At 40.1% G+C, this 26047-nt stretch overlaps 1 protein-coding gene across 9 annotated transcripts in view; it reads left to right on the top strand.

The window, feature by feature from the left end:
• Positions 1-26047, top strand: part of Znf385b (zinc finger protein 385B) — a 394108-nt gene that overhangs the window by 57726 nt on the left and 310335 nt on the right. The window contains exon 1 of one of the 9 annotated variants that reach the window (XM_031370759.1): positions 16944-17111. The exons of the other annotated variants lie outside the window; for them this stretch is intronic. The gene's annotated coding sequence lies outside the window, so the exon portion shown is untranslated. Of the gene's footprint in view, positions 1-16943; positions 17112-26047 lie in introns of those variants that run through there. 9 annotated transcript variants of the gene reach the window in all.

Here is a 26047-nt window from a genome sequence, read left to right as displayed (position 1 = left end):
GTGGTTGTGGTGGACATGGTGGACATGGTGGTGATGGTGGTGGACATGGTGGTGGTGGTGGTGGTGGTGGTTCTCTTCTTCTTCCTTCTTTTTCTTCTTCCATTTCTCTTTTTCCTTCCTTCTTCCTCTGCCTCCTTCTTTTTCAACTGTGTGCTCTGACACCATTCCTAAAAAATAATCTCTGCCCGAGTCTATGCCATGGATTCTTTGATCACCATTTTCTAGTAATTTTATAAATTTATATCTCATGTTTAAATCCTTCAGCTACTTTGCATTGATTCTTGTGTCAACAGTGAGGTAAAGGTCTACTTTCACTCTGTATCTGAATTTTTTGTTTTGTTTTTCTCTAGTACTATCAAATTTATGAGTTTAAGAGAATGTCCCCTCCAATGTGTGTTCTTGGGAACTTTGTAAAAAAAAAAAGTCAATTGACCATAGATGTATAGCTTTCTTTCTTATGGATGGAATGGAAGAGAGACCCAAGAAAGGGTACATTCTCTTCAACTCATAAATTTAATAGTTGCTCTTAAGTGCATGTAAGTGTAAAGAATATAAAAATATGGGTAGATGACAAAGACAGTGAGAAGAGTCGAAAGACTTAGTGAAGCCCAGGTTTCTTCTTGATGTTGAGTTCTGTGCCACCTGTCCCTCTTCACCATTCAGGATTTGACTTAGGTCACTCTTCGGCAGGAACTTTGGTGGTAGAACCAGATGCAGAATAGTAAGCCAGTAAACTCAAACTGCGGCATTAGGTGAGCTTTGTCTGGTATTATAGAGGCATTGATCTCAGCTTCACAGTTATTTACCTATTTCCAGTTTGTTAGTCCTGAATTTTTTTTAACCTCATGCATGGAAGAGAAACTACCGATTCTCTATAAAAATGTGGGAAAATCGTTTGCATGTTTTACCTGCTGTTATCTTTCCTCTCATAAATATTGTCACACCAGGGTAGACAAGTTGTTGTTTGTTTGTTTGTTTGTTTGTTTTTGTAAATGATTTGTTGCTAATTTTATTTTCCTGTTTATCATAATACATGTTTGGGTATTCTTATTTGTTGTTTTATGCAACACTATAAGGCTATTGCTGCAGTAGAAACAATTTATTTGTTGGGTCTCTAAAGCAAGATAGAGCCCCTCAAATTTAAGGACCCAGACACAGCAAGAGATGCTTCTGTAAAGGTATTTTTTATCCAAAAAAAGGGCGTTGGTGAAATATATGCAAATCACCCCCTTGTCTTTTATTTTTGGAATATTCTTTGTTATACTACATTTCTTTTGTTTTTGTATTTTATTACGAACAACTTTAAATAGAGAGAGAAGTTTATAAACTAGCTTACCAGCAAGCACCTGATCTGCAGTTTTATCTTAGCTATGCTTTTGTAAGGTCAGCTCACCGTTACAAATACAGCAGAGTGCCTGTGTGTTGTTGGGTGTCTTCCTCTGTCAGTTTCTACCATATTTTTCTGAGGTAGGTGTCTCTTTGAACCTAGAACCAACCAGTAGGTAAAACTGACTGGCAAAAGAGCCCACAGCATTCTCAGTCTTCACCTTGCGATGTTAGGATTCATAGCATAGGCTTCCATCTCTGGCTGGATAGTTGGCTGGCTGGCTCCCTGTGTTTGCACAGCAGCCATTTTAACCACCAAACCATACCCCAGCCTCCCATTATCTCAGTTTTCTAGATGAGCAAACCTAGGATTTCCTTATACATAGATTGAATATGTGTGGATCGTTTTTCCACAGATCGACAACTTACATTTGGTCACAGCCCCAGTAAACGCCAAACCTAAGTTTGTACACAAGGTTATCCTGTTAACCACTGCACCATACAGGTTCTGTGGCTTATAAAATATGCATATTTCAAGTCATGATTCCCAGATCATGTATACCATGTTAAAGAATGTGGGCCTGGAGAAAGAAACTGGAGTCATTTGACTAGCATTCTGATTGTTATGTCCCTGCAACTGGCACATGGTGATCTCTTCATTGCAGCCTAGACATCTCTCTGATGTCGGTAGTGGCTCTGCCATATCCAGCAGTCTCAGGTCAAGTATGTACTTACAGTCCAGATGCTGATAGTAGTCATGGTGGTGGAAGCAATGAGCTGCACCATGATGGTAAAAAAGCTAGTGATCAGACCCCCGTGTGAGTATCTTTGAATAGAAAAGAACAAGAGAAGGAAACAACTGGAAGCAGAAAATGGTGCTGGTGGCGGAGAAGGCAGAGGTAGTGGCAAGCATGTATATCAACTAAGTGTATATGACCTGAACTTGTTCCTCGCTCCAGATCTGAGCTGAATGGTCCTCAGATTTCTCCTCAGTCCTATCCTAACAAAGAACACCTGTCCTTCTCACTTTCAAAGACAGTTTTATTATCAAACCCTATTGTGAAGCATCACCTCAGGGAATTTTCACTCTCAGCATCCAGGAGCCCATCTAACAGATGTTCAGTTCTTTTTTTTTTCTTTTAAATTATTTATTTATGTTACATCGTGATTGTAGCTTCCTCTCCCTCCTCTTCTCCTTGTCCCTCCCTCTCACCACCCCCATCCGCCCTTTCTCCCTTTCTCCTCAGAAAAGGGGAGTCCTCCCATGGATATCAACCAGCCTTGGCATATCAAGTTGCAGTAGGACTAGTGGCATCTTCTTCTACTGAGGCTAGGTGAGGCAGCACACTTAGGGGAAAGGGATCCAAAGGTAGGCAACAGAGTCATGGACAACCTCTGCCCCGCTGTTAGAGTTCCACAAGAAGATTAAGCGGTACTGTTGTTACAAACAGGCAGAAGTCCTAGGTCAGTCCCATGCTTGAAGTTCAGTCTCCATGAGCCCCTATGGGCCCAGGTTAGTTGATTCTGTAGGTTTTCTTTGTGGTGTCTTGACCCCTCTGGCTTTTTCGATCAGCCTTCTTCCTCTTCTGCAGGATTCCCCAATCTCTTCCTAATGTTTAGTGTGGGTCTTTGCATCTGTTTCTATCAGTTGCTGGGTGAAGCCTCTCTGATGACGCTAGGCTCCTGTCTGTAAGAATAGCAGAATATCATTAACAGTGTGAGGGATGTGCTCCTTCTCCTGGCATAGGTCTAAAGCTGGAGCAGTCATTGGTTGGCCATCCCCTCAATTTCTGCTCCATCTTTACCTCTGCACATCTTGTATGCAGGATGTATTGTTGGTCAAAGGACTAGTGGCTGGGTTAGTATCCCAACCCCACCTTTGAAAGTCTTGCCCAGTTACAGGAGATGGTCATTTCAGGCTCCATGTCCCCCATTGCTAGGAGTTTTATCTAGGGTTGCCCTCATAGATTTCTGGAAGTTTCCATTGCCCTAGGTTTCTAGCTCATCCCAGAGATCTCCCCCAGCCCCATTCCAGTTGTCTTTCCCAGGACTCTCTCCGTCCATCCTCCCCCCAAACTGATGTCTCCTGTACCAATGCCAATTCCCTCCCAACCCTGTTCCTTCTCTCTATCCACCACTGATGTCTATTCTACTTCTCTTTCTTAGTAAGATTTAAGCACATCCCCCACCCCCTTGGGCCCTCCTTGTTACTTAGCTTCTTTGAGTATGTGGATTGTAGCATGATTATCCTGTACTTTATGGGAACTATGCACTTATAAGTAAACAAATACCATGGTAATCCCAATCCAAAAGGATGTTTAGTTCTTATCAAATGCCCTGATACTGGTTTTTAATTTTATTTATTTATTTATTTTGACAATAGAGGCCAACTTCTTTTGACTTTCTTTTCTTGGTTCTTCATAGGATCAAGTCTGAGATTTTGTATTCAGTAAATGACAGACTGATAACTTCCTGATCTATTGTTCTGCATATTGGGAATTTGAACCTGTGTGCTGGTTGTGGTCTCATAATGATAATGTATAAAATCTCACGGAGCCTACAACTCAAAATGTGAGTTGAGGTTTGACCTCTGACATAGTCTGTTACTTAGAAAAAAGCACTTGTGTGAAAAGTTTTTGAATTAAGAATTTTGAATTTTATATTAACTTTAGATAATCGTACAGTATTTTAAAAAACATCTTTGTTCAAACATCAGGTAAACATACTCTAGTACACATAAAAATACTCTCAACCCTTTATCATTTCTCACGAATGAGAATACTCCATCTCAAGCCATGCTGTCTTTTCTAGTTGTTGTTAACTGAAATACCACTACTTTTGGGCTATCTTCATATTTATTAAGAATGCTTGGGGCTTGGGCACATGGCTCAATATGAAGACCACTGGCGCTCTTCCAGAGGACTCAGGATCAGTTCTCAGTACTGACTGGGATGATAGTTCTCACAACCGTCTGTAACTGTAACTAACCCTAGGGGGTCCAATACCCTCTTCTTGCTTCTGTGAACACTTGATCCACACGGTACACAGACATACAATGTGCACAGACTCTTACATATAAGATAAATATAATTAGTCTAAACATCTCATAAAGAGTAGTATTACTTTAGCAGCAACTTGTGGCATAAAGTTGTACATCTTGGGTCATTTACAACACAGCATTACCAGCTTGCCTTGAAAACTAGATTCTGAATTGGACAAATCATGCATGACTTGAGACAAATGGTTGAAACCTTTGGGCGTCTGTTTCTTCATCTGAGACACATGGACAATAAAAACATCTCTCAGTAGAGCATTCCAAAATTAAATTAATTGCACCACTGTTGTAAAATGCTCATAAGTAGGACTGTATTATTAAGGCTGAGCTATGGGTTGTTATTTGCTGTTGGTTTCTAAGGCTAGAAGAAGTGTTTAGCCCCATGCTCCAGAGGTTTGTCTGCTAAGGCTTTTGGTTGGCAGTGAAGGAAAGCAGAGTGGCAAACCTTAAAACAGACAGTGGAGCTTCGTGGGGGACACTTACCAGACTCCTTCCCTGACACCAGTCGCTGTGCCTCCAGGAACCGTTGCTACAGATTTGCAGTGTCTGAATGGGCTGTTTGCATTGACGGCATTCAGCTTCAAAATGGCTGCGCTGTTTTAAATGATCAGAGGGTGATGTAAGGGCAGAACATGGGCCACTCGTGGAAAATACTTGAGGAGTGATTTTGTAAGGTTTAATTTGTGCTAAAAATTCATCTACACATCTCTAGCAAGGCAAATTTTCCCAAGACAGATGGAGGCTGTTTAAAAGTTGGTTGCTTGATTCTGATTGAGACCGTTTTAATTTTATCACGGGGCACTTCAAAACAAGGAATGAAATGTAAGGTAAATTATTATCTAAAATAAGCCTTTCTCTTACGAGGACATAAAAACAGGATGTGAATTTCAGAGGGGAATGTGTTGATGTTGTCAGTGAAACAAGAGCAGCTCGGCAGCAGAAGGGGCGTAGAGAGGTGACGTTAAGGATTGTGCCGGCTGGGGGCTGGGGGTGGCGGTGCAGGGAGATGACTTAAATTACATAATGGAACATTCCCAATGGGATGCAAAAGAGAAGGGTGTGAAGAGGGCTGCATACTTTAAAGGTTGGGATGAGCAGTGTGTATTTGCAGGGTCTCTGCTCAGTATGGCAGCCAGCTGCTCACCTCTCACGCTAGAATAAGAAGAGATGAGCTTAAGCTGAAGTGTAAGTGATTTCAGCGTTCTACACAATGAAGATTGTTAAACATTGATTTGAATTGGGTAATCTCAGTCCCGACAATACTGAAAAATGTCTTAACTGCCAATCAGCCGGAGATTTTTCCCCATGCAAAGACAGAATGATTGGCCCAAGGCCTCTTATTAACTACAATTTGGTTTCCCTTGCATTTCAGTTATGTCAGAGCAATTTCTTACTTGAAAGTATATGATTTCTTCCCCCAGTTCCTTTCCTCCCGTGACCTTTCCCTCTGTTTCCTTCAGATTCTCTATAATTTTGCATCTCACCACTCTCCATCCCTCTTGTTCTATGGTGCTGAGATTTCACTGTGGATGCATTGGAAGACTTCTCTGGGGGAAATAATGACATCCCTGCCTCCTAGGGCCTGCTCTTACCGTGGGATGTGTGAGCCATTCATTTCGCTGCACTTTCCCCCAGGGGTTTTTTATATGCCATTGTGCTACACTCTAGAGATTCAAAATTAAATAAGGCACAATTTCTGTCCTGTTGGGATTTACCATGTAGTGGTGCGAATGCCACAAGTGATGTTCTAAAAATGTGGCCTGGTCCCTTAGCGCAAAGGAGGGAGTTAGGAGCTTAGTTGGGGGAGGAAATATTTGTCGACAAATATGCCCGAGTAATGGAACCTTTGGGGCCTTTTTTTTCCTGACACTATCTGTGGTCCAGGTTATCATAATAGCTTCTGAGCAGCAGTTCCATGCTCTGGAGGAGAATGCCCCTGTTTCAGTCGCTACTATTCTAACATAGTAAAGGTGTGTTCTCAGGGATGTTGAGATGGCTCAGAGGGTCAAGCCCTTGGGAAGATTTCAAAATATTATGAGATTAAGCTAGATGATAAGCACAAAAGCCCCTAGAGAAACCCTGTCTCGAAAAAACAAAACAAAAAACAAGAAATAGGGTCTGAAGAAATATGTTTTAAAAGAAAGGGAGGGATTCCATGCAAAAGAAAAGTGTGCCCTTTGGGCTGCCCGTTGGAATCTACAGTGATTTTGAAGTACCTGGGAACCTTCTCTGTGCACTAGGTAAGAAAGGAAGGCAAGGAACCATTGGTCGTTTTGGGTGAGAGTAGCAGTCGTGGTCATGTAAGAATGTGTCTTAGGTGTATGTGGGACTGTGCCTGAAATCTGTGGTCAGCTCTGAAGGGCTTCTGTGGAGGGAAGGCAGTGTAAACAGGCCGGGTTCCCCGCATTGTCAGTCTGGTACAGGATACCAGTGTCTTCTCTGGTTTCCTGTGCATTTGAAGTGTCCCATAACCAAATTCTGCAATTCTTCCGGCCCAGTGATAGGAAATGACGTGACTGGTTGGTTAGAGATGTTAGTGCTGACAGCATGCAGGATTTAGATGAAAACACAGAAGACAGATAAGTGGGAAATTTGAGCTCAAGAGCCTATATGTAGCCTTGGCTTTGATGTTTGCTTATAAGCTTAGGTATGGCTGTTTAAAGTGTAATCCTTAAGACAGATCTCTGGTTCAAAGCAATCAGGCACATTTACATTTCTTCACCTTTGGTTATGAGTAGAAATCACGTACAGAGTTTATTGAAAGGAGTGGGTAGTTTAAATGGCTGAGAGCTGACACCTTTCCATGTGGTGCTGCAGGCCACTTCTTCATCCTCTGGCATTAGTGCTTTAGCCTTCTGCATTGGAACTTGTGGGATACATTATTTCTTTGTGGTTTATAATTGTTTAAAAAGTATTATAAGAAAAAGATGAATGTTAGTTTTATTTTTCTTACAAAATATAGACACATTTCTTTTCTAACTTAGATTATGCATAAGCATTGAAGATAAATTTTCAGAAATGAGTTTCTATCTGAAGTTGTATTTCCTACATTGAATAATCACTGTTGGAATTAAAAAGTCACTTGAGATTAACAAGTTGCCTTCTTTTTTCTCAGAAAATGCTTTATCTGCTTTTAGAGTTTTAGCTCTTGGATGTCAGATTAAAATTCTGAAACATGTTTGATTCATCTCAGAATTGAATGTCAAGTCCAAAGACAGATATTTATAACTGAGTTCTGTTCAGGCAAACGGGCTCCAACCACAGCTCCGATAATTGCAGAGTTCCCCCTCACAGTCATGGTGCCGCCATTTTGAATGAAGAAATTAAAGCTTTAAGATTGGATTTTAGCAAACCAGATATTTAACTCCATGAATATTATGCTTTGTATTTGCAGAGCTCTTTGGGGTTTCTTTACACTGCTTTTGAATAATTATTCTAGTTTCACACAACACAACGCCATGACAGGATCATTTCCACTTGAGGATGAGAAAACACAAGATCCATGAAGTGAAGTGATATGGCTGCTTAGTCCTTAGCTCACATTTCTGTTTGGCTCTTCTGAATCCAAGCTACTCCCTATAAAACTCCTATTACAAACGTTTAAAAAGATGAGGCACTGGCTAAAAGAACAGAAGAAAGGAAATCTGCCTGCATTCTAGAACTGTTTATTTATCAATATTGGAAAATTTGGGAGTTTAACAGAAATAGCTAATTTAACTACTTAGTATTTTGGGAGACAAGATCTAGCTATGTTATTCAGGCTGAAAGGATACTGTAAAATTGGGCATTAATTAAGTGTAAATCAAAGACAAAAGTAATGAGATGTGTTAAAAATCCTCCTTTTTAGTGACACTAAAAGATGAATACATTAGTAGTGGGTCGAGTGTTCTGGAGAATCTCCTCAGCACTCAGTATTTGGAAATACCTAAAGGGGAAACAAAACAATTTTATTGTCTCTCACATAGGAACTGTACCTCAGGATCAGTAAGACTTGGTAAGATGGTTTTCTTTCGTTCTCACTAGTCAATGAAGAGTGAATGACAAAATTAGAATATTGCCATTTTACAATAATGGCTTCTGGTAATGACCATCAAGTATATTGTCATGAAAAGAGAGACAAAACATCTTCATGTGACTCCCTGCGATTAATCAGTGTGGAAGATTACATCTCAGTGTGACAAAGCCTTGATCTGGCTGCCAGTTTTCAGAAAGAAAAGAAAAACAAAGCGGGGCATTAGAAGGCACCATGGGGCTGCAATCAGCAAAATCCAGCCCTGGAGAGCTCTGAAGTACCAACAAGCTGCCTCTCCTACAAATAAACTGAGAGAGGGGAAAAGGTGAGGAGCAATTATAGACTAAAATAGTCTCAGAAATATTAACTGACTTAGACTTTATTCATATCTCAATTGGACAAATATCTAGGAAAATGTATGCCCATAACAGCTGGGGAATGAACACTGGCTGCATATTTGATGGCATTAAGTAGTTATTACTTCCCTTCAAAGTGTGTGACAGCATTGCTTCATTATAACATGTTGGAAAATCCACATGCTTTAGAGGCATACTGAAAGATTTATGGATAAAATATTATTTCTGGAATTGTGTCCAGATAACATGGGTCCAGGGAGTGGTAGATAGTTTAGGTGAGACACCCATGAAAATTGTACATACCAGGAATAAGCTGCATTATGTGCCAGATAGATGCTCTAATCATTTCACACGGATTACCTGTGATTCTTAGAACTTACCAGAATCCTATGAAGAAATTGGACTGCCTTCAGTTTTCCTGAAATGCTGGGCTAGAATGAGTTGACCTCTGCCATTGTGTCTGGCACACTTGCCCTTTGGGTTCTAGCTCGACATCCCTTGCTTGGCTCCAGCAGTTTACAAGGGTGGAGATTTTGAGCAACAGTGTCCCCTGTTTTTTTTTTTTTTGTTTGTTTGTTTTTGTTTTTGTTTTGTTTTTTTTCGAGATAGGGTTTCTCTGTGTAGCCTTGGCTGTCCTGGAACTCACTCTGTAGACCAGGCTGGCCTCGAACTCAGAAATCCGCCTGTCTCTGCCTCCCAAGTGCTGGGATTAAAGACTTGTGCCACCACCACCTGGCAAATGTCCCCTGTTTTATTTATACTCCCCTCTCCCCCATTTTCTCGATCAGATCAGTGTTCTTTGCCCAGATTAAAGTCTTTTGGGGGAAGATTGTAATTTGCATTTTGGCCAAATGAGAGGCTCTCAAGCTAGTCAGCCTGCTCCAAAGCAGTCCGAGCCACTATCTGATCCTTTAATGAGGCAAGCTGTTCCCCTTCCTCACAAGGCAGGGAGCAAGGAGACACTCAGCTCAGCTCAGGTTTTGATGCTCACCCTAATTGTTCAGAGGAGTTCCTTGGCACAGTGTGTTCATTGGTGGTACTGCTGGTGGGCTGGCGTGGGGTAATGGTTCCTGATGTGAGGTGCTCATTGCTATGCATGTGCACAAAGGAGGAGGGAAACCTACAGCAAGAAGGAAATGACATCTACAGTAATAGGAAACAAACCTCAGATATAACACTTAGGATGCTCCAGCGGGAGAGTGCCCTCATTTAGAATCCAGGAGAGAATAGGAAATCTTTTCAAAGATGAGTGTTCAAGTCCTCTGTGGGCTGTCAAAGCATCTTATTTAAGTCCTCTCTGGAGGTGCAAATTAAAAACCCCAAGATGGTAAAGTCTTTTGCAAAATGTGGTCCTCTTTATTTCTTGGAGTGACTGCATTTAATGACATTTGCACGTTTCTAGGTAAAGTAGCAGCTGGGAGAATGACTGGGGTAGGCTCTGTGGTTGAACATGTTCATTGACTGACTCTGGCACACACACTAAATTAGAGTGATTTGGGAAGCTTTGACTGGCAAAGGCATCTTTCATCTTCCAGTTGTTTGAGATGGAGGCAACTTGTATGCCTTCACAGGAATGGAAGTAAAAGTAAAAACAATTTAAGAGTCTGGGACATAGCTCTCTTGTGGAACACTTGCCTAGCACTAGCTTGTATATAGTCCTGGGCTCCATCATCAGCATAGAAAATATTAATTTAGTTTTTTAAATATATGTAACCTCTCTTAGAATAAAATTTTTTAGTAATCATTTTATTTGCTTACATTTTCAAATGATATTCCCCTTCCCGCTTACCCCTCCACAAACCACCTATCCCATCCTCCCTCTAGCCCCGCCCTTTGCCTTGGTAACCTCTTTTTTTTTTTTAAAGATTTTATTTATTTTATGTACGTGAGAACATTGTGGCTGTCATCAGACATGCCAGAAGAGGGCATCGGGTCCCATTACAGATGGTTGTGAGCCACCATGTGGTTGCTTGAGAATTGGACTCAGGACCTCTGGAAGAGCAGTCAGTGCTCTTAACGACTCAGCCATCTCTCCAGCCCCATTAATTTAATTTTTAAAATACATGCAATTCCTAGGTGGCCAATGGCTGTTCAGATAATTGCTCCAACTCTTCTCAAGGTTTAATTGTTTTGGGTGGATGTCTTTCTTCACTCTCTCAGCAAGGGCCACCAAATTAACCTTCTGTAGTCTCTGTCTCAATGGGAAACAAAGGAAATGAATGGGTATTGTCTGTCGCCATCTGTTCTCTGGTTGAAATGCAAAAACTTCCTTCATGCCTAGGCATGCTTCTTACTCTCTACATAGCTGTTGACCAACTTCCAGACAAAGTGAAGGTCACAGAATGTTAGCTACATTAGGGATTGCTCCTGAAGCTAAAATACAATTATTCCAAATAAGAATGTAATGCTAGCTCAATCACACAAATAATGCTACAAGTAAAACATGTATCCTTGATTAAAAGTTGCCAAAACAGATCAAGAGCTCTGCCGCTTCACTATTGCAAAGCATTGCACAGTGACAACCCACCGCATCAACCCTAGTAATGCTATTAAAATTGCTTAACCCTAGAATATAAAAAGAAAGGAAGCTAATGAAGCTGAGATTCCCTTCTAGACCTTTACATATAGAGATGCTATTTATACTTTATGATCTTGAAGAAGCAAGTATGGCATTTGTTTATACAAGATTTATAATCCCATGTGTATTAGTTTATTTTTCATTGCTGTTATAGAATACACTGAAATAGTAAGGCAACCTTGGAGAGAAAGGGTTCATTTTGCCTTAGAGTTTGAGACATCCCCACCATAGTGGGAAAGGCGTGGCGAGGGAGTGAGAGGTATGCTCAGCATACTGAAAGCAGAGAACAGGATACAAAGCCTCAAAGTCCACCTCCACTTACATTCTTTCTCTAGCAACTCTCTACCTTCTACTAGTTCCAGTCTTCCACCCAGTCCTGGGGACAAGTATTCAAGCATGAACCTACGAGAGATATTTCCTATTCAAACTGTAGTAATTTTTATTACACATGTCAGAGCCATCAGAGTTGAGGAAGACGGTGATGATCTTGTGACATTTTTGCCAGCATAGTCATGTGGGGAGTATTGTTGGAAATATTTAGTCTCAATCTGGAGTTGCTACCCCACCTTAGTCATTCAGTTCTCAGATAAAAGACACACGACTTTTATATTTAGAACAAGCCTTAATCAACTCTAGAGCTGGGCAGATATCTATCCTCTATGCTATTGGAATCGACTTCCTTTTCCATAACCCAGAATTGTTAGTTGCTATGTTCCCTCTGGGCTACTCTTAACTCCAATTGGCCATGTTTTCATAATTCACCTACCCCATGGCAGCTTTCTCAGAACTCTCTCCACCTTCCTTTTCTATCCTCTTTCTCTTTGTGGTCCTCAGCCTCCGACCCCATGCCCAGGAACACCTAAACCCCGACTATCTTCTGTCCAGCTATATGCTGTAGGCATCTTTATTCATAAGTGGGGGAGGGGGCAAGGTTACCTAGTACCACTTGGGTCTATCTGCTGATTCTCTCTTTCCTGGTAACAACCAGGCCTGGGGGTGGGTGGGGGAGCGTGCTGACAATATTTAACATTGCAATACATAGCAAAAGGCCAAACATCAACAAGAGAGTTTTCATCTATCTCTATTTGCTTTGCCTTAAGAGTTGATCTGTGTGCAGACCTCATCTTCATTAAGTTGTTCTTGAATGTAACAGTAAACAGAAAACTTCCATATAAGACCTCCCCTTCCAGCCTTCCCCCAATTTTTCTTAACAGTCCTCCAATCCTGTATCTTTCTCTTAGGCTTTTTCATCCTCCTCGAGAATGTCCAACCTCATCCTTCCCTGGGTCTTTCCTCCGAGAACTCACTCCCGTCATTCCTCCTCTCTTCTTTTTCATTCTTAAAGTACAGGCTTTCTGCAGTTTTATCCTCAAAGTCATTTAGATCTCTTAGTCCCCAGAAAACACTTTTCACCTTTCTCTAGTAGCCTCTTTCAAAGCCAGAATACTTTGATATGAGTTTTTTATTCTTCCGTTCATTTTTTCCTTAGCTTCCTTCCACTCACTGGCCCCTTTACAGTGTCACCATGGACACTCTCTATTCTCCTCTGTGTTTCAGGCAATGACTCTCTATTTCCTGTCATATTTTTCCCAGCTGTATTTCACACGTCATCCAAGAAGACTGCCATGTTTACCTTGACCCTCTGTTTCCTGTTAAGATTGCACAATTTCCTGTTAAGAGTAATGGTCCTGTTAAGATTTGGAACACCCGTGCCTAAAATCATAGTCAGTGTATGTTTGCTTTGATCCCAGTAAGATTTTAAGTTTCTTAAGAACATATCATATGCATCTTTCTCCTAATTCCCCCACTGATTTAGAGACACAGTGAGAATCAAATTGTTATTAACTATTGGAAGTCAATAATGATAATCTTTGGGTAAGAAACCTCACGTCACTGGCTCCTGAGTGGTAGCCAGCCGGTCGCTGACCTATGGAACTGTAGCCATGTTGTTATCCTCAGCTGTCGGTGCTCACTGAACCTTTTCATGCTGTGGAATATCTTTTTAGGGTACAGGGTTTCTATTAACTCAGCTTAATACCATTTAGACATCTTTAGAAACTGAGACATGTTTACAAATTTCTGCATGGTCTAGAAGCATCAGTAGACACAACAATGCAGGCTTGTATGCATAAATAATAGGTTCAGGTAGTAAGTTGTAACAGTGGAAGTTGGACAGTACACAGAATGACAAGGTGTCCAATACAGGGAGAAGACGGCTTAGCCAGAGTGATTTCCCTAGAGGAAATGGATTTGAAGCAGATTTTTTCCTTCCCTTCCCTTCCCTTCCCTTCCCTTCCCTTCCCTTCCCTTCCCTTCCCTTCCCTTCCCGTCCCGTCCCGTCCCGTCCCGTCCCGTCCCGTCCCGTCCCGTCCCTTTCCTTTCCTTTCCTTTCCTTTCCTTTCCTTTCCTTTCCTTTCCTTTCCTTTCTGTTTTTGTTTTTGTTTTTTTTCTTAAACAAAGTTTCTCTTTGTAGCTGGGGTATCCTGGAACTCACTCTGTAGTCCAGGCTTGCCTCAAACTCAGAGATCCACTTGCCTCTGCTTCCCAAGTGCTGGGACTAAAGGTATGCGCAACCACTGCCCAGCTTAAAGCAGAGTCTTATTTAAGGTTAGAAAAACAGAAGACTGGCCCGGTCAGAACAGCTTGAGTTAAGGTTCAAAGACAGAAAGAAGGCAGTCATGAGGGTCAGCATGGGAAGCTTTACCTGAGATAAATCCAAAGATGTGGATTCAATCTTAAAACAGGCTCAACCCAAGCTTCTGTTCTTCCCTCAACAAACTTGATTACAGACAGGCCTGTAAAAATGCCCTTTGCTTGTATAGTGGGTAGCATCAAACATAGTGAGTGGCTGCACTTTCCATTTCAAATTTCAGACTGCAAAGTAAGATTAAACACGTAAAACACGACCTTCTCTCTACTTCTTGATTGCTCTGCTTTGGCCCTGTTACCTTTTCTCTGCCCATCTCTCTCACTTAGAACATCATTAATGATATCCTGTATACTTGTTTGAGTGTCATCGTAGCTGCTGATCACTGTCCCCGTGGCTACATGGTCAGATTCTAGGCCACACTCTGGTGTTTCTGTACCCCTTAGTGCTCCCTGAGAAAACGAGCCCCTTTCTTCATTCATGGAAGACATGGAATGCATGGGGGAAGCCTGAGACCAGAAGATAGACAGCTCTGGTTAAGTTCCAACTTTAATTTTCCCCCTGAGTTGTGCAACATATGAGTTTGCCATCTTAGGATCGTGCTGGGCATGTGAGAAGAAGGAGGCCCTTGTTGCTTTTAAGATTATTGAGGGTGGGGTGAAGAGGAATTGTGTTGCAGACACACAGCAGTCTCAGCCCAAATGCTTCTTCTCTGTGGTGGTGTTTCACCGTCAGGCTCTAGAACATTTCCATGGTAATCACTTTATATGAAGATGCTTGGTGTTCAGTTCAGCTCTGTGGATAGCTGCTTGGGAATCTGCATGTCGGGCAGAATTTCAGAATTCCTGACATATGCACCCATCTTTCCCATCTTTCTCCCTTCCTCCCCTCATTGGCTTTTCCCTTGTCCCTCTTCATCAAACGGTGTACCCCAGTCAGGAATCACAAGGTCTAACTGCATCTGTCCTGTGCCATGTTGTTTTCATCCTTCAGAGTGATGTTCTTTTCAGTGGAAAGAACTTTCTCTACCGCTACAGTCAGTAATTGGAGTAAGTACCAAATGGTACCAAACCTTCACCAAAAGCACGCATGTGCATGATGGTGATACCAGAAATGATCAAAGCTGTTGGAACAGGAGTCTTTCTTTTTAATTATGCACTCTCTGATAAGTGGTTATTAGCCCAGAAGTTTGGAATATAGGAATACAGGAAGAACAACCCACAAACCACAAGAAACTCAAGAAGAAGGAAGACCAAAAGGTGGACATTTCATTCCTTCTTAAAAGGGGGAACCAAATACCCATGGAAGGAGTTGCAGAGATTAACTATGGAGCAGAGACTGAAGGAAGGACAAGCCAGCTTAAATATAGCTATCTCCTGAGAGGCTCTGACAGTACTTGACTAATACAGATATAGAGACTCACAGCCATCCATTGAACTGAGTACAGGGTCCCCAATGAAGGAGTTAGAGAAAGGACCTATGGAGCTGAGGGGTTTGCAGCCCCTTAGGACGAACAACAATATGATCTAACTAGTACCCTCAGAGCTCTCAGGGTCTCAACCACCAACCAAGGACTGCACATGGTGGGTCTGATTGTTTTGGCAGCACGTGTATAGTAGAGGATTGCAAATTCGGTCATCAATAGGAGGAGACCTCGGCCCTGTGAAAGTTCTGTGCCCCAGTGTAGGGGAATGCCAGGGCCAATAAGTGGGAGAGGGTGGGGTGGCAGGCATGGGGAGGGGGGAGGAGACGGGTTTGTTCTTGTTGTTTTTGTTTGTTTGTTTGTTCGTTGGAGGGGAAGCTGGGAAAGGAAAAATTTACATGTAAATAAAGAAAATATCTAAGAAAAAAAGATATTAAGAAAAAGTAAAAAAAAAAAAAAAAAAAAAAAAAAAAAAAAAGAATAAGATATGGCAATATTACTGTTCTCCCCGTGGCAGACCCAGGCCTTGTTGAAGTGAGGCCAACAAGGATCTTTCAGTGAAAACTTGAAGAGAATCCAGATAAATAAAAATTTGTTTCAGTACTTTCAGAAAGAAATCAACAATAATGCAAACATCCCATAGTGAACAAGATGTCAAAAACTTAAATACAGACAGGATCACCCTTGTGATTCTTTTCTTTAATCTTAGTAGTTTTCCACAGCACTGTTATTGATTTAAAATACCACATTAAGGCATTGCTTACCTGGAACACTGAAGATGGTGTCCACTCCTGAAGTCTCGCACATAGACAGGTACCCCCATTTTCCTCCTTGCGTGCAGTCTTGGCATATCTCTGTGCTGAATCATGTCACTGTTTAAGAACCTAAAGCAGGACAGTGCATTTTCTTGCATTTGGTGCCTGAATCTCTTTACTTTCTGGTAATATTTGTCCAAAACCTCTTCTGTGATATAGATATTGGGAAATATCTACATTTTGAGAACATCCACTTGTATGTCAGGATTTAGATTCATCTCAGAAGTGAACACAATTTTGTAAACCACGGTGTCACCAAAAGACTATAGGAGGTATAAAGAGAAGCGCGTAAGTCAAATGTGTGGTTCATTTCTGACTGTGCTCATTTAGAATTGGGGAAAATAAGAGAAGTCAATATAAAAAGGAAAATGTTTAAGTAGATCAGAATCAGCCTGGCAAGAGAAGTGATCACACGGAAGGAGATTTTTATATAATTAAATGTCAGTTTGCATTTTGAAATATTGCCTGCTGCCTCCTCCTCAATCAGCAAGTGAGATGACAGGGGATATTCTCTTCAAATACCAAGGCCTGACAGCAGCCGCCTCCGATCTCTGTCAAGGTTGCAGGATAGCTCAGGAACAGGAGAGCTCATCTCTTTTCTAGGGCGGCTCAGTGTTGCCAATAAACTGCGTGGGACATTGTGATCTCCCTATAATCAAAGCAAGTAGACAGAAAAAGCATAAGACAAAAACAGTAGGGGAAAATCCCCAAACCCTGCATAAACCTCTGTCATGGAAGAACAGGGAGGAGTGCTCGGGGTCATCTAGTTCATTCTCCTTCATTACAGAAGAGGAATCTGATGCTTAGGCAGATGAATGGATTTTCAAGGCCTCTCAACTATCAAGTGACCGGAGGAACAGCCACTTTCATCCACCTGATGATGGAAGGTTGTGGAGCAGGTGAGGCCCTTGGTCTCGGTGTCCTGTTCCTGGAAGGCAAATTATTTCAGATGTTTGCAGTTCTGGTGTGACAAGACAAAGAAGTGGGAGAAACTTCCATACCAGCTGAATAAATGTGCTCTTGGTAGTCTAAGAAATGCATTTGTCTGTCTGTCTGTCTGTCTGTCTGTCTCTCTGTCTGTCTATCCATCTATCTATCTATCTTCCCTGTTACACACATGCAATATTGTTGAACCAGAGTCCACATGGATTTTGGTAAACTCCTTTCTTGTGTTTCCAGTGCACCCCTGCATTAAATACAGCTATGTTTGAGATTTCCGTCTTAAGATAGACATGTCTGTATCAGTCAAAATCAACTTAATATAAAGACATTTCAGAGCAAGCTTGAGTGGTCACAGAAGGGGATGTGTCAGAGCCTCAGGAAGGAAATGCATGGAAAGGCGATTTTGTCCAACTAATATAAGAAAGGGAGGCTTGCTTAGGTCTATAGTAGCCACTGTGAAAGTGTCTTTCTTATTCCACTCAGGACCAGAGTAAACCAGAATCAACACTTGAGTGGCAGTTGGAGTTTCCTGTGCAGTTGGTTTGACATGTGACGGTTCTGGAATGAAAAATGGTTTTGATCCTTCTGACCTGAGATGTCGACACCTGACTTGAGCATACACTGTGGTTTACACACAAATACTCATCCCCACCCAGTATTTGAGAATTTCCTTTGCTGTATCTATCGGTCGCCCCCTCCTGAAGCAGGGAACTGGCATTCTCCTGTGTTTGGCAAGGTCCTCTTAGAATCACCCCAATGTAGTAGAAGCGTGTTCAGTACTTCAGGATGTTTGTGTTTCTCATATGGCCTTTTGGGGTGAGAGAGAAGAAAGTCCCATTTTGATAGTTGTCTCGGTGAGCAGAGACGTGTGGCATCAGTTGGGGGGAGGAGAGTGAAAATAGGAGGGGTGGTTTTTGGTGGATACTCCATGGCAAGGCACTCAGTCCTTTCTCTTCAAATTGCACTTGATGATTTGAAGGTGCCACAAAGATTCAGAAGGCCAAATCTGATCCACCCATGCCTCTCAGCATTCTCCTTGTTCTCTTCTCTTCTCTTCTCTTCTCTTCTCTTCTCTTCTCTTCTCTTCTCTTCTCTTCTCTTCTCTTCTCTTCTCTTTTCTATTTCTACACAGGTTACTTGATTGCCAGATGCCTTGAAATTAACTCCCACATATTTATATATCTGAAAACTGTGAAATTTTTCTACAGTCTGATGCAGTTACCAGTAGATCTTAGGGTTTATGAACAAATTCTGTGTAAGGTGTTCTTTAAGGTAGGTGGATGTTTGTGTATGTGTGTGTATAAACCAGAGTGATTTTATCAACTTGATAATTTTAATTCTGAACTTATCTAAAACTAATTGGGGAATCAACTTCATGAACATTTTATAGAGTATATTAGGGGCAACAAATAGTTTTTTCAGTATCTTTTTAGTTTTTTTCCTATAATAAAATTAAGTAAAAGCTCCCCCCATGCACACACCTCATGGGAGAAAAGTAAAAATATAAAGACTTTAAATGCCATCAAAGGCAGCAGAGATATTTGGGCAAAGACAGTTTTTTTTTTTTTTTTGAAGATCAATTTTAAAAGGGCAAAAGACCATTTAAAAGAAAATCAATATGGAAAGAACAGGTAGTCAGAAGTGGCTATAAATTAAAAGTTCAAGTAAAATCAGCTTGTCATCAGATTCTGGATCCAAACACCCCTCTTCTGGGTCGCACAGATTTCGGCCAGTAGTGGGGTGATGTCTAATGAACTGTCCTGGGAACATAGTCTTTTGTTTGCAGCTGGAATGGGCAGTGTCACGCCTAGAACCACAGCCCTGATTTCTAACACACCATTCTCTCCTTTGCTCTTCAGAAGCATCTAATTTTGATTCTCAGAACCAGATGTCTCACTCTGTCGATTGCTCTGATACTTGATTCGTTGTGGCCTGTTCTCATCATTGTCTCTTACACATCCAACCTTATTCTTGGTAATTGGGCGCTCTTCTGACTGCACTGCCTTTGGGATTAATTTCTCCAGTGTGGTGTGCAGGTTTATTTCCTGGCAGCCACATCACACCACCACACCCGTCAGCATGGGGTCTTGACCCAGTGTTCTAAATTCTCAAGAGAGTAACACAAATGGCTCTTTTCTTCTGGTGTTCTTGAACATTTTCTACTTGCTGTGTGTTTTGACCCAGCAGGGCACAGCCCTGTGACTAAACTTCCCTTCATTGCCTATTAGTGGTACTGTCTACAGTAGGGTAGCTAACAGGGAGAGAAAGAAATTATGAATGACCAGATAACATCATTGACGGAATGCATGGTTTCAAATCAATTCATGCCTTCTTATTAACTGTCACCTGGATATGCATGTGTGTTTTCTGACGCAGCCTTGTATTTTCAGTTCTTCTATGCCAGATTTGAAAACATTACATAACAGGAAATGTTTGAAAGCTGCATTATTGTTAATGATTATTTTTTGATCTGAAAAAGTTCATCTGAACTCTTAAAATTTGCTCTACGCACAAACCCTGGCAGGTGTTAAACCGTTGCATCTGCTGTACAAATAATGCAGCGTCTGGGACTTTTGAAGGAAGAAATGATAAATGACACCTGAGATTTGTTTCAGTGAATTAATTACAGAGCCATTCCTTTATCTGACAGATTCTTGAGAGTTTGGTGGCAATTCATCTTTTTAGCTTTCAGAATGGTGAAATAGATAAATTTCTAATGTCCAGGTTCTGCAGGTAAACAGAGACATTTGCTGGGAGAGCTGGAAGATATTAGGGTACGTTTAACATCTCTGGAATCGTGGTGTTCAGACCGAAGATGGGCAGAGCTATCTTACCTCCAGTGGGATTTTTAGGGAGTGGCCTTAAAGGCAGGCCAGGCACTTCCAGCAAGTTGAAGAGGAAGACAGTCCCTCACCACAGTCTTAAGGAAAGAACATCTTAAGTGATGTCTAGCGAGAGTCTTTCTTGCTGTTGTCCTGACCTCTCCTGGCTAACTGTGAGTGTAACAGCCCAGGATGGCTCATAGCCATTTATACAACTGTCCCATATATCCTTAATTAAAAAGCATTGTATTCATTTTTAGGCTTCTGCACTTCTATACAATGTCTATTATATAAGATGTATAAAATTACAATAGCAACTAGAAAATCGTAATTAGAGTTAAGAATTTCTTCAACACCGAGGACAAGATTTCTCCCTCCCTCTCTTTTTCTCTCTCATTCTCTCTTCCTATTTAAGCTAAAAGCAGAGATCAGCAATAAGAGGATGGATTGATTTGAATATATCACAAGTAAAAACTTAAGTACATCTAGAAATCATAACAAATTGAAACAGTAAATTCAATGGAAGAGTGTTGGCAACAGATGAGAGACAAAGTTCTCAAAAAAAAAAAAATAATAATAAGGGAGGCAAGCTCCAACTGAGAAGGAAAACCCAGCAAAGGTCATGTGAGGTTATGGTGCAGAGGAACCGCTACCCAATTATGCCAGCAGATAGATGCATTGGAAACAACGTTGTGCTGCCAGACTGACTGAGTCCTCTGAGCAGCTTTCTTCATCTGTGACAGGGAAAGAGGGTTCCACCACACCACTGATAGGCATTCAAGTCAGTGCTGCTTATCTGAAGATCAAACTGGCCAGCAGGATTAAAATGAATCTAGGAATTCCACTTACAAAAAGTTACGGTCAGGGAACAATCATTAATATGTACAGACATGCGCATAGCCCAAATACTCTTTCCTAGGGATGTTTTTGAGTAGTCAAAGGTGTCGGGGGGGATGGAAATATGGCTCAGTGGTGGAGCCTATGCCTAGCAACATTCAGGTTCTCCAACTAAGAAGCTATCTGCCATTGATGCCTACTGTTTTCTCCAGGGGAGTGTCACCGGGTATAACAACCATATTCTAGAAGAGACTACAGGCCCAGGAGTTGTTGACCAACATGAAAAATTCCTTTGGAGAGTATGTGCATGGTGTGTGTGTGCACTTCATTTTGTTTTAGTATTTTTTTGTCTTGAATTTTTTGTTTTGACTTTTTTTTATTTTGAGAGAGTGAGGAAGAATATGAAATTGGAAAGGCAGGGCGATGGGAAGGATCTAAGAAAAGTTGGGGGAGGAGAAAGAATATGATCCAAATATGTTGTATACAAATTTTTAATAACTCTTCATCACCGTACAAGGCAATGACCAGCCAGAACCTCTAAAGGCATTAACTGGTTTCACATATTTCCTTTTTATATAAGCAATCCAACTGTATTACCTGATCTACCTGGTGCTATTCTTTTTTAATTAATTTTTTCACAGTATATTTCAATCATGTTTCCCCCCTCCCAGTTCCTCCTAGATCCTTTCCACATCATCCAACTTTGTATTCTTTTTTGTTGTCGTTGTTTCTCTTTCTTTCAAACAAACAAATAAGAAACCAAAATAAAACAAAAATCAAGAAACACAAAAAGACCCTGCAAAACCACAAAAATGAAAATGAAACACTCAAAAGTCCACGGGACAAAAAGTCCTCCAAAGCAAAATGAAACAAAAATACCACTGAATAGGGCAGGGGTGGGACCTTGTGCCCGTTTCCCACTCTCATTGCTGGGATCCTATCTGGCTTGAACTCATGCAAGCTTTGTGCATGCTGCTTTAGTTCTCTTGTGCACTGGCCCTGTTGTGTCCTGCAGACACCATTTCCCAAGAGTCATCTATAATCTCTGGCTCTTACAGTCTTCCCACTTCCTCTTCCTCATGGATGCCTGAGTCTTGAGAGGATGGATGGATAGAGATATCTCACCTAGGACTGAGTGCTCCAGAGCCTCTTATTCCTCTCTACACATTGCTTAGTTGTTCTCTGTGTTAATTCCATCTCCTTAAGGAAGCTTACCTGATGAGGCTGACAGAGGTGCTGATCTCTGGGTTTAACATTATGTTATTACGAGTTATTGTATTGCTAGATTCCTTTAGCAGAATGATAGGAGCAGGCTTTCCCCCAGGTCCGTGACACATCTAGTCTTAGGTTCTTGTTCACCTTTGCAGTGTCAGGTATGTGTTCCACCTCAAAGAGTGGGCCTTAAGGCTAGTCAAAACGTGGTGGGTTATGTCACTATTGCAGCAGTATGTGTGGCAGACAAGTCACTGTTATCTTTCTGGTCCGGTAGCATGCAGAATACTGGTACCATAAATGTGAAACAGTAGTGCTGAAGTGTCTTCTTGGTACCAGCTCAACTCCTCTCTGTTCAGTTACATAAATAAGTGTTGTGCTCAGCAATGGGGCGTAAATCAGGCTGAGGAGAGCAACCACTAGACTTGGCAGTACCTGTGATGTTCGGGAATCTTCATGGGGTTTTGTGTGGCTTTGGCATTAAGTGACATTGGCCTTGTAAAAAAGAATTGGGAAATATTTTTTTAAGTTTCTATTTTATGAAATAATTTGAGGAGTATTTGTGTTAATTCTTTGAAGATTTGGTAGAACTCTGGTCTGAATCCATCTTTCCCTAGGCATGCATGCATCCATCTATCTTTGCTTGAGAGACTTTTAATTACTGTTTATATTTCATTAGGAGTTATTAATTTGGTATTAATTTAACTTTGGTAGGTCTGTATATATCAAGAACATTCATACATTTCTTGTAGGTTTACCAGCTTGGTGGATTTTAAAATTATGTCCTTATGATTTGTTGAATTTCCTTGTTGTCTACTGTAATGTCCTCCTTTTTAACTCTAATTTTATTAGTTTGTATCTTCTTTGTCCATGTTTTAGTTAAGTTGGCTAAGGTTTTATCAATCTCGTTGATTTTTCTCAAATAACCAATTTTTTATTTATTGATTGTGGGTTTTTTTTTGGTTTGTTTCTATTTCATTTATTTCAGCCCTGAGATAATTATGTCTTGCCATCTACTATTTTGGGGTGTTATTTTCTCTTCTTGTTTTAGAGATTTCAGATGTTTCTTTAATGTACTAGTATGAGATCTCTCCAATTTTTTTGATGTAGGCACTTAGTGTTATAAACTTGCTCCTTAGAATAGTCTTCACTGTGTCCCATAGACTTGGGTATGTTGGGCTTTTATTTTATTTAATTCAGTTCTGAAGTTTTTAATTTCCTTTTTGATTTCCATCTTAAGCCATTGTTTTCATTCAGTATTGAATTGTTCCATTTCCATGAGTTTGTAAACTTTCTGTTGTTGATATCTAGCTTTAATCCATGGTGGTCACATAGGATGCAGCGTGCTATTTCAGCCTTCTATTATGTGTTGAGAGTTGCTTTGTGTTTGTGTATGTGCTCAATTTTGGAGAATATTCTATGAGCTTCTGGGACAAAAACTTTTATTTATTTATTTATTTATTTATTTATTTATTTATTAGTGTTCGGGTAGAATATTAACATAGATATCTGCTAGGTCTACTTAATTTATTACATTATTTAACTCTGACACCCCTGTCTTAGTCTCTCTTGGTGTCTTGGTCTCTCTCCCTCTCTTTCCCTCTCTACCTCTGTCCTTTTCTCCCTCTCTCCCTCTCTCCCTCTCTACCTCTCTCCCTCTCTCTGTTGTCTAGATAAACAATCTGTTGGTGAGACTGAGATATTCAAATCATCCACTATCACTGTGTAAGAGTCAATAAGATCTTATTTGTAGTAGTGGTGGTTTTTGTTGTTGTTTGTTATTTTTTGTTTTCTAATGAATTTGGATGCCCTTGTATTTGCGCACAAATGTTTAGAATTGCAATATACTCTTGGCATTTTTCTTTACTGGGTTTGCAGTGTTCGTCCTTATTCTTTCTTATTAGTTCTGGTTTGAGGTATATTTTCTCAGATATTAAAGTGGTTAGACCTACTTGCCTCATGAACTCACTTCCTTTTCCATCCCTTTACCCTGAGATGGTGTCTTTACACCTTTCCTGAGGTTTATTTCTTGGATGCAGCAGAAATAGAGAGCTTGTTTTCCAATCTAGTCTTTTAAAACATGTCTTTTTATTGGAAATTGAGAGAGCATCAGTATTGAGAGTTACCAATGAGCAGTTTTTATTGATTCCTGTTATTTAGTTGTTAAGGTGTGGATCCCCCTCTTTTAATTTGATGGTCTGGGATTATTTATTTTTTTTTTGTGTTTTCTTGGGTATGGTTAATCTCTTCAGATTGACATTTTCCTTCTGGTATCTTTTGTAGAGATGGATTTGTAGATAGATACTGGTTACATTTGGTTTTATCATGTAATGTTTTTCTTTCTCCATCTATTGTGACTGATACTTTTGCTGGGTATAATAGTCTGGGCTGGAATCTGTGGACTTTATGAGTTTGTAGATGTCTGATCAGGCCCTTCTGGATTTCAAAATCTCCTTTCAGAAATCAGGTGTTAATTCTAATGGATCTGCTTTTAAATATGACTTGGCCTTTTTCCCCAGCAGCTTTTAATAATCCTTCTTTCTATTTTATGTATATTTAGTATGTTGATTGCTATGTGTTGTGTGGGGTTTTTTATTGTCCAGTTATTTGGTGTTCTTTATGCTTCTCATACCTTGATAGGCACCCCCTTCTATAAGTTAGAGAAAGTTTCTTTGTTGAAAATCTTTTATGTACATTTGACTTGGGATCCTTATCTATCCTCTTTTCCTGTTATTCTTAGTTTGATTTGTTTTGTTTTTAATTTTTTATAGTGTTTCATACTTTCTGAATGTGTTGTGCCTGAATTTTTTAGATCAAAATTTTATTTTTTTAAGTTCTGAGATATCCATTTTTTTTTATAGTGGTGCTTTCTTTTTTCTTTTTTTAAAACTTTTATTGCATTATGATGAGAAAAGTTACATGATTTCAATTTATCTGAATTTGATAACATTTAAAAACATATTTTAAGTAAATAGAATTAAATCACATTATTGTTTCCCTTTTGTACCCCACCTCCTCCCAGAGACCCCCTTCAATACCTACAATATTTTTTTTGTCATATTCCTTAAAATTTATAAAATATTATAACAATAAAATGAGTATTATAAAAGTTGTTTGATATAAAACAACAATCAGTTTAACAGTTTTATGTAGATGCTTGTCTACAGCAATACTGAAAATACATATGTTTTTCTCAATATAAATTTCAAGTAGCTCCAAACGTATTAACTGTATATTTCAAAATAATATATCACTATTAGTATTTTCTTAAATGAACATAAATATATAAAGTCTTTTTGTTTGTTTGTTTGTTTTGTATTAGTAGAGTTTAAAGTCTTGACTCTAAGAACAATTTTTAGACATTGGATTTCATTGTAAATAAGGCTGTACTTCAATGACCCTCACATCACTAAAGGATTTTACCTCCATCATATCTAAGCTGAGAGTTGACAGTTCTGCTGCTCCAAGGAATGAATTGTAGGCACGATTTTTAGATACAGACTTCCTGTTATGGTCAAAACTATTTGACTTGAGTGAGTGACTTTATTCTCAGCCCACAGAGAACAGGTTACATTCATTTAAGAAATGGTGTGTGAATTAAGATGGTCTATCCTAAAGTCATTCACCAACTGTTTCAGTGAACAATGGTTTTGCCTGGAGGGTGGCATAGACATTAGGTGCGGGTAAGAATCTGGTTCATTAGCTGTGATAATTTGGAAAAGCATTTATCTCAGAGGAAAAGTAACTTATAAAGTCCTCTTCTTCAAACTTGATACAAGAACTACAAATGTCAAGCAAAGCATTCAGTCTCACTCTTTGTTGTTCTCTTTCCTACAAGCCACCTCGCAAGTTAATTGTCTATGTCTCCCTTGGGAGTATAAATACTTTTGAAATATATAAGCTGTTCTGAAAACCATAGTATAGTGTAAAAACATAAAATAAACAATAGAGAGACTGAGATAGGAGAAGCAAGATTTCAAGACTCTTATGTTGTACACAGCAAGACACTGTCACAAACAAAC

The sequence above is a fragment of the Mastomys coucha genome, unplaced genomic scaffold (genome assembly GCF_008632895.1).
Source record: "Mastomys coucha isolate ucsf_1 unplaced genomic scaffold, UCSF_Mcou_1 pScaffold15, whole genome shotgun sequence".
NCBI lineage: Eukaryota > Metazoa > Chordata > Mammalia > Rodentia > Muridae > Mastomys > Mastomys coucha.
The sequence above is the reverse complement of the archived record's forward strand: the minus strand, read 5'-3'. Positions and strand labels throughout refer to the sequence as shown.